Below are 9,088 nucleotides of genomic sequence, written 5' to 3' on the forward strand. Positions count from 1 at the left end.
ACACTGAATTTGTTTTACTTGGGAAATTATGACATTTTGAGTTTTTGTTCCTGTGGATCATGTTATCCCCAGTCTTTGAGGTTTGTCCACGGGATAGAAATTTTATTATCTTCCCACTCCCAATTGCCCCGATCATACTGTAGATGGTGTTGACAGACTCATCCTTGGAGCCATGGAGTAGGAGATTATAGAGGTTAGTGTTTCTAGACTCTGATTTCAGTTAGGCTCTGAGGTGGTTCTAAGGCTCCTGACAGAAAATCAGAAAATCTCAAATTACAAGCTGAAACAAATTATGTGGGACTGACCCTGTCCATGCCACAGAACAAATTTTCTGCAGCCACGACTGTGGTTGAGAGATATTTAGTTTTATGTTTGTCATTTACTGATGAAAGGGTTTATGAAAAAAAAGATGAATCCTGAGTGTCTGTAATAGAGTATCTTTATTAACTGAAATGTCAGTAGTTCAGAAGATAAGTGTCCATTAATATTTATCACTCACTGTGTGCTATCAAAGATCATGTGAAAAATGACTTCTACTTCGGTATTTCATCTGCTGTGAGCAGCATAAAAATTGTTTTGTAAAAAAAATGTCCAAGTGAAACTGTTGAAGTAGAATTGAAAGTGTAGCAGCAGTTCAGGGTGCAATCCAAAACCCAACTGACTTGAAAAAGTTCAACACTAAGGTTATAGTTAAACCACAAGCTCAGTGCAAGGAGAGTACATACTTTCCCTTTGAACTTACCACTTTCTGCATATAGATGCATAGTTGTACTTGCCAAAAAAATCAGGATAGAGATGCAAGCAGTTTTTTGTGGTGCCCCACCTAATGGATGAGAGAAACAAAAAACTTTGTAGAATGAAAGTGCACCTTGCAAACAACTGAAGAGTTTTCCACTGTGATAGGCTCTTCACAACAGCCTTAGGCTTCTGGTCAGATTCTGTAGTAAAAGCTAATATATTTGGTTCCTAAGTGGTTCTCAGTGACAATTGATCAGTTTTCGATGTCCTTTCAGCACAACCTTTTGGAATAAGTTCTTAGGAAATTCAACATATTAAGCAGTAATAATTCTGTCATACTTTGTTATTTTAGACAAAAGGAGTAGCAGAAAAAGATCATGGGACTTCCTATCATTCTATTTTTCCACACTGGATACATGGTGGAGGCTCCATCTTTTCAAACAATCGTGATGCAAGCAGAGAAGAAATGCATGTGTTTGTTGACAGCAGCAGTCCCCGTTGGGCACATTCAAACAGTTAGTTGTACTAAGGTTGCATGCCTGTGGCTGAGGGCACATGCCATCACTAATCCAGCTCTTGGCTGCATTACTTTTCGAAAATAAAAAATGGATTCCTCTGCCACATTTGAAAAGCTTTCGACCTTCTTGAATCCCATTTAATGTTGCAGTTGGGCTAGCTAGAAGAAGGTTAATAAAGCCTTTGCATCCTGACCACATTCCTGCTGGGCTGACTGGAGGACAGAAGACCCAGAACTGAGAGTCCTTTTGGAAGGACTGAAAGTCTGGAAGCATGCTCCTTGTGTTTCTGAAGTGCACTGGAGGACATTTCTAAAGCCAGGTATAGGTCCTACAGGGTACCAGGAGGAACAGCACACTACACATGAAAGCAGATCCATTTTTATAATCATTCAGACAAGTTTTGGGGCATACTCTGCTCATTCACCCTGGTTTGTTGGAGCTGGTGGAGCCACACCAGTGTAAGTAAAATCATAAGCCAGTTTTAAAGCTACAAATATAGGTGTTTTGTGAGAATATTCTTCCTGTAACAGTCTTTATGAACATATGAGTCTATACGTCTAAAACAAAAGGGAAGCAGTCAGAGTAGCATTTTGATTTCCAGTGTGAACTGAGATTTTTTTTCCTCTTTTCTTTCCACTCAGTCCTGTACATATACAGTTAATTTTTTTCCTTTGTGTAGTTTAGAACTGAGTTTTCAGTAGAATGAAAAAATATGGAAGTAAAAATACAGACACATGGGTTTATCCTAAATCCACTATAAATTGAAACTCATCCTTTGTCCAAATCTGTCACTTCGTCCTTGGCATAAATTACATATCCAATAATTCACTGATTTTTCTAGCACTCCAATTTCTCCCAAGTTGTTGATGTCTCTCCAAAAGGGGCATAGTATTTCTTATTCTCCAAAAACTTCTAGTTTCTGCTGTCACAGCTGAATGTAACAGGGAATGCAAAGGGCTACTGCTTGGTATGGTCTTATAGTGGTCCTGTCCCACTGATGGTCATAAAGAGAACAGTTCTTGAGGAATGTTATAGTGTGCTCTGAACAAGCCTAGCATCCTTCCAGCAGTGTATTTCCTCTGGCATATTTACTATCAAGCTGAGTCTTCATTTGTTATCACGTTAATAGTCCTTTAAAAATATTCCTTGACTTTGTGCAGATGTTTTCCTGACATTTCAGCATTTCAAGAAATGCTTTTTTTAACATTTTTCATAGTTCCTAAAAGGAAGAAGATCACAAAGTTAGTTGTTAAATGCTTTGTTCAATCTACAAGTATGTTTGAAGAGAAATGCTGGGTACATAGGGTCATTGTTGTCAAATCGTTTGTCTTCAGCTTGAAAGTAAAAAAAAATATATATATATATATAAATATAATATACATATAAGATTATGCAGCCTGGGATCTGGTAATGCAGGAAGAACTACTGAACATTGAGACTTGCCAGTCATTGTATTTGATTACATATGACAGCACACTTAAAAACTGATGTAATAACATGTAGATTGTTATATATTCTCTCTTCATGACCTTCATGACAGGAGATATTTTGCTACTTATGCATTCATACTGTTTGGAAGTTCTTGTCCTAAGCCAGGTGGGCAACTTCTGTACACATAGAACAAAAAATGATCTCTGACATAAAGAACTTAAACTTTATTCTGTAATGCTCTGCAGCCTGGATTGTCTCATATCCGAGAACTCTGATGTCTGACCAATCACTGGAAACCAGTGAATAGGTCATGCAAAATATGTAGTTAATAAATATAACTTCCTTTTCAGATTTCAGAATTTCATACTTAAACTTACTGTTTCCATTTTGTTTGAATTATTTAAACTCTTTTTTTTTTTTGAAGGAAGATCATCACAGGCATTTGGTAATAAAAATTTGCATTATTGAGATAGCAAACATAACAAAAGCTTAAGTCTGATGGAGTGAGATGAGTTATAACTTTTTCTAAAGCTACAAAACCATATTTGTATGATTCTTTACATTTAAACTGTGGTTTGGGCCATTGATGATATGCCTGAAATGTCTCGCTCTGATGGCTACGCTGCTCTCTCACTGCCCAGCTCAAAGGATTGGGGGAAGAAATATGATAGAAGGGCAAGGAGATGAGATGAGGGTAGGAGTTTACTCACCAATTACCATCGTGGGCAAAACAGACTCAGCATAGAGAGATTAAAGTAATTTATTGCCTATTACTAACAGACAAGAGCAATGAGAAACTAGAAGCAAATAAAAAAATACAGTACGACACAGTTGACTCCCTGTCATGCAGCTGTGAACTTATCAGCTCAGTGATCCAATTTGAACCAAAGCATAGGTCAGTCTCAGTCATCACCTTCTTTCTAGAAGTTGCTAGCCATAGACTCACTCAGAATAAGTATAAAAGAAACAGGATGCATATAGGGTGAACATTTCCCAAGTATAATCTGCTGGTTCTGCCCCCCCATTGCTTGGTTTCATTTATAAACCCATATAAGAATTGGAGCAGTTTAGTTTTTCAATCTGTAAATTTGTAAAATGACCTTCAAATGCATGATGTAGTAGTACAAAATCTAGGTATAAAGTACTTAAGAAATAGAATTTTGTTGTAAGTAGGTCAAGTAAGGTGATACGTAATGTTGTCTTTGATCAGCAATACAGCTTACTGTTAGTGTTGCATATTTTCTGAAATACTAATGGTTTACTTTATTTATTCATCCCTTGCAAATTTGGCTGCCCGTGATAAAGCTGAGTGTTTCCTAGAGGATTTATAAGGCATTTTCAAAGTCTCCATCAAGCACTTGATATTGGCTTTTGGCTATAGATATCTGGTAAATCATAGAGAAGCTAAAACCAAGTGTATTTGGCACAACATTCTTCAGTGTGTACTGCAAATAATTTTCAAAAAATCTACTACAAGAAGAGAAAGAGGGCAGTCTACACAAAGCAAAGCATTCATTTGGAAGTTTGTCTCTATTTTTGAGCCAAACTGAGGTTCCTGAGTTGTTATTCCTTCTTCCATGTCATTTGTTTTGGAAAGTGTAATTAGATTAATAGCCTTTGATTTTTCTCAATATCAGAACTATTGTACATATTTTGTAGCGGGTAACATGGAGCATAATGATATTATTTGTTGTGTTAAAAATTGCTATTTGAAGACTAAATAAAGTTTTTGTTTTAATGGAAGAGTAGAAGGAAATATCAAAAGCAACAATCACTGGGTTTTGTAGTTAAAGAATACTCAAGGGCGCATTTATGTAAGTTTGCTTTTAGCTACGGTGTTGTCCATTGAGGGTCAGTCAAGAGTAAGGTCGAAATGACTTGCGGAATATCCTGAGTCAGAATTTTTTTTTTAATTACTGAAAACCTTTAAGCACTGCATAGAAATTAATCAACTACATCTATAACTACATATATATATATATATATATATACATGTATTTTGTCTTTTAGGGCATACAGGACGATTATTAAAATCTCTGTGTTTCACCAGTCTATCATTTCTGCTGCTGCACATCATCTTTCAGATTACAATAAACAGTCTTGAAGCTGGAAGAACTATTGAGCCTGGTTTTAACTGTAAGTAAAACCTTTTAGCTTTTATTAACATTTTAAGCGTGCAGATGCTTCAGTGGTTTGAAGGGTGAAAGGTTGATGGGAAGACAGTTACCATCGTGCTTTTATGAAATTTTCTTCATCTTTCTTAACTTGTTTCCTTAGTAATTTCTGTGACTAGGGCAAAAATTCTAGAGTGGTTTAAGAAATTAAGTGTGTTAACTGTTGTTCCCACTAGATGAATGTTCTCTTTTGGTTTAGCAATGATTACTTTTAGGCTTTCTCGAAATTCCCTCAGAACCTGAGGTAGCTGAACTGTTATCTTATTAATTAATAATTCACTGTACTAAAATAAGGTGAGATATAGTAATAAAAAAATCCTCTGCCCATATATTATGCCTCTGTTTGGTGGAACTCTGTTAAGCAGTTTGTTTAATTAAAAGTTAAATCTTGACCTCGAGATTTATATTTTTAAACAGTATTTCCTTTTTCTTGCCTGTGTTATATGGGCAGAAGGACTTTCAGATTTTATTTATATGTAAACTCTACTTATAAATATATTGCATGGCATTTTACAACTTCCTCTCTCAGGAAATGTTCTTCAATAATTCAGAAGCAAATGTACTTTATTGTGTAGAAGTTAATTACAATGTCTATCCACTGATTTGGATATATAACCTCCAGGTAGAAGCTATTTGTACTTGTCTTGCAGTGCTTATGATTAACATTTAAAACTGTCAACTTGCCCTTGATAAATGTCCATTTAATTTATCTCGGAGTAGGCTGCTGCCACTTGGGTAAACAGTTATGCTACAGTTAAACACAAGAAACGTTATGTGAAGTATTTGACTTAAAGCAACAAAATCGTAAGGAAACTTGGAGTGTGCATTACAATTTTGCTTTTAGCTGAAATCATTTCTTGAAGTAAAAGGCATAACTGTGTTTATATCATTCTTAACAGGAAGGTTGCAAGCTTTGTCAGTTCACGTCAGTTCAGACATTTAGAGTCAAAAAGTATATTTTCTTTTTTTTCAGAAATGCATAGTATTGATAGAGTGAACCAGATGAGTTGATTTCCTACATCTAACTGTCTTATGGCAAAAATATATTCTTTCTACCTAAAATTTTAGTAATTGTATCAGTGTTAGAAGATGTTTATATGGGTAGAGAGTTTCTAATAATCCAAGATGGAGATGCAGCCACATCACTTTTTCTTTGTCCTGTAGTGGGAACTGGGTTCTACAATGGAATCCAATCTAAAGGATTACTTTATTCTCAAGAGTTCACTCCTGCAGGAAGGAAGGAGAGGACATTTCTATTTCTATCTGTAATTAATACTGCTAAATTCAACAGCTTCTCTTCTAGATGCTATAGTAATTATTTCCTTGCTGTTGTAAGCAGTACAATTCCTGTACAGCAGGAATTTCCTTTCTGCTGTAAATATTTCTGCCAGCCTCTCCTGCAGTAGCGACACAGGAACATTTAAGTGGGGGTGACCTCAGAGGACAATGAGTGTGGATGCAGTAGTAAACTGAAGGTGCCATGGGCTGCTCTCTGGCACTGAGACCAGTTGGCATGAAATCCTACTGTGCTGGGACTTGTCACATGTACTTGTCACATATTAACTCCCAAACAGTGACTGACTCATTTGAGAGAAAAACTGGCTGACAGAAGTTGTTCTAGAGATTGTTTTAATAGCGTAGTCATCCAAAAAAATCAGTTGAATTTCAGTGCCTGAATATGCTTGCAGAGTGAACTGGCACCATTTTGTTTAGTGGTATGGCTATAGTCGGTCAGCTTCAGTTGAAACCAGTGAAGAAGGGAACGTGGTACTGGATCTCCAAGGGACAGATGAAGATGAAGAAGATATCAGGACTGTTCTGGATGAAAGAGACAGAAAATGCCAAGTTCCTTGTTAGATCAGTTGATAATATAAGTTATTGTTAAGTGGTACCAGAGAGTATGTGGTACTGTGAAGGTGAGGAAAAGACAAAACACCCACTTCAGAAAGTACTTGGTAGCATTTCTGCTTGTAATTATTTGGTGACAACAGCCCTACTATATTTCCTGTTCCCTAGCTATATGAATAATGCTCTGCAAAATTGACTACAGCAGTGTGCTAAGCCATAGCTGGAGAAATGACAGCACCGTGCCCATAGTGTCTGCACAATGTTATGATCTCTGCCTGTTAGAGTTAGCTGTTAATGTTTATTCAACACCTTTCACTCAATAAGAAGTGCAGAAGTGTGGGCTAGAAGACTGGAGTTTTCTGTTTCCCTATCCAGACCAGGATCAACTCTTATGAAGCAGTTTTTACAGCTGTTTGTTTAGCTTCTAAGCCCTGTACGTCCTTCTGGAAATATTATATAGTCTCTTCTGATGCTTATCATTATAGAATTTTTTATCCCCTTAGTAAAAATATCTTATCCATCACCTTCAATGTACTGTGGAAACGGAGAATAAATTTCCATTTCTCTTTATGGTTCCTGTTAAGTACTTGAAGTCATGTCTGTTGTATATACTCCTTTCATTCTCATCTTTTCATAGAACTTCAGTCCCTCCAAACCTTCTTCATAGGTCATGTTTTACTTGTTGTTCTACCTCTGTTTGCTCCAAGTGATCTACGTACTTCTTGAAGTCCAGTGCGCAAAGCAAGGCAGTAATTTCACAGAGTACATGCTGAATATAAAATTGTCCACGTGTATGTGACTGATGCTTCCTGTTTATATGTTACTACATGGTGGTTTATTTATTCATTTATTTATTTGCAAGAGTGACAGTGTCTCATACTTTATTTTTAATTCATTATAATGGAAAAATCCTTTTCTGCAAAGCAGATATATCTATTTTTTCCTTATCTTATTCATATAAGCACTTCATATCTGTGTGCTTACCCACCTTTTTCCAGGATACTTTCGTTTATCAAGACTCTTCTGAATTCTGTCTTCTGATTTATTCATCATCCCTTGTTAAGGGGACATCTGCAAATACCACCTTGAAGGATTATTGGTTATATTACTTTTGATATTTTTTTTTCTTTACATTTAATCTTTGTTTTGATTTTGCTGGAACTTTACATGTATTTACATGTATATTATATGTAAATGAAGGGGAAATAATTAGTGCAAAAGTAGACCAGGACTTCTGGTGCAATGCTTTCTGCGCTGGGTAAAAGGACAAGGAGGGAGTGAAAAAAGTGTAAACACAGAAAGTAAAAAAGGAAAAAAAAATCCCATCTTTTAATTATGTTGCTTTATTTTTAATTGATCCAGTGATAAAATCTGTGAAATTTTAATATGTTCCTTCAATGATTTTTTGCTCTCCAGACTTCCTGATGCAGAGAAGTTAAAGCTAATTCCATCATTTTCATGTCCGAAATTAATGAATTAGTGTTTAAATAAAATTGTTTTTCTTTTCTTTAAAATTTGTTGCATTATATAGTTAATCTAATTCCTGGCAGTTCAAGAAACTCGAGAGAGAGGAGTCTTCCTTTCTCTCCAAATTCTGTAGTTTGTCTGAGTATACTCACATGCCAACTTCTGAATCAAAATGTAATTTCTGTTTAAGGTTTGTTTTTTTTTTCAAACTGTTGTGTTGTACTTTCTGAAAGTATTTTCAATTTGGTAATAGAAATACTTGAAAAATGTTTCTGTTAGGGTTGTAACGCAGACTATCACCTCTTAAATCTTACACAGTTAAATTTTCATTTTGGAAATTAAGGACAACCATCCTTAATAATCTTTTATTGCCACTTTATTATTCCTTTAGTATGTATTATTACCACTGTAATAATCTTTTACATCTACAAACAGATTAATTTCGGCCATCTGTAAGAGTAAAGTAGAAAGAATTTTTGATGGATTGTAAAATGTTGTGCTCTTATCTTGGAGTTACTAAAAATGAGCTGATAGTGTTTAAAATAAGTAGGTCTTGGAATGTTTGGTTTCTTCAGCTTCTCATTTTTTCATCCATTTTCTCTTTTAGAGCCTATACACCTTCTCTTTCAGGCTGGCTTCAAAAATGTTTGTAAGCTATATAGTGTATGTATGCTGATGGGTTGATAGAGGTGTTAAAAGATGTTCAGCTAAATGTGGGTTTGGGAGGTTTATTTATTTATTTATTTATTTTTCAGGATCTTCTGAGTATTACTTAGCACTAATTTGAACTGCATGGGCAATATTCTCCCAGCAATAATGCTGTGTCATAGCAGCTGTGAAATAGTGGGTCATCTCTGCTGGTGTAGATTTTTTTGAGCCCAGCATACTGGCTTTTTGTTCATCACTGGCAAA

This window comes from Meleagris gallopavo, chromosome 3 (assembly GCF_000146605.3).
Source record: "Meleagris gallopavo isolate NT-WF06-2002-E0010 breed Aviagen turkey brand Nicholas breeding stock chromosome 3, Turkey_5.1, whole genome shotgun sequence".
In the NCBI taxonomy this organism is placed as follows: domain Eukaryota; kingdom Metazoa; phylum Chordata; class Aves; order Galliformes; family Phasianidae; genus Meleagris; species Meleagris gallopavo.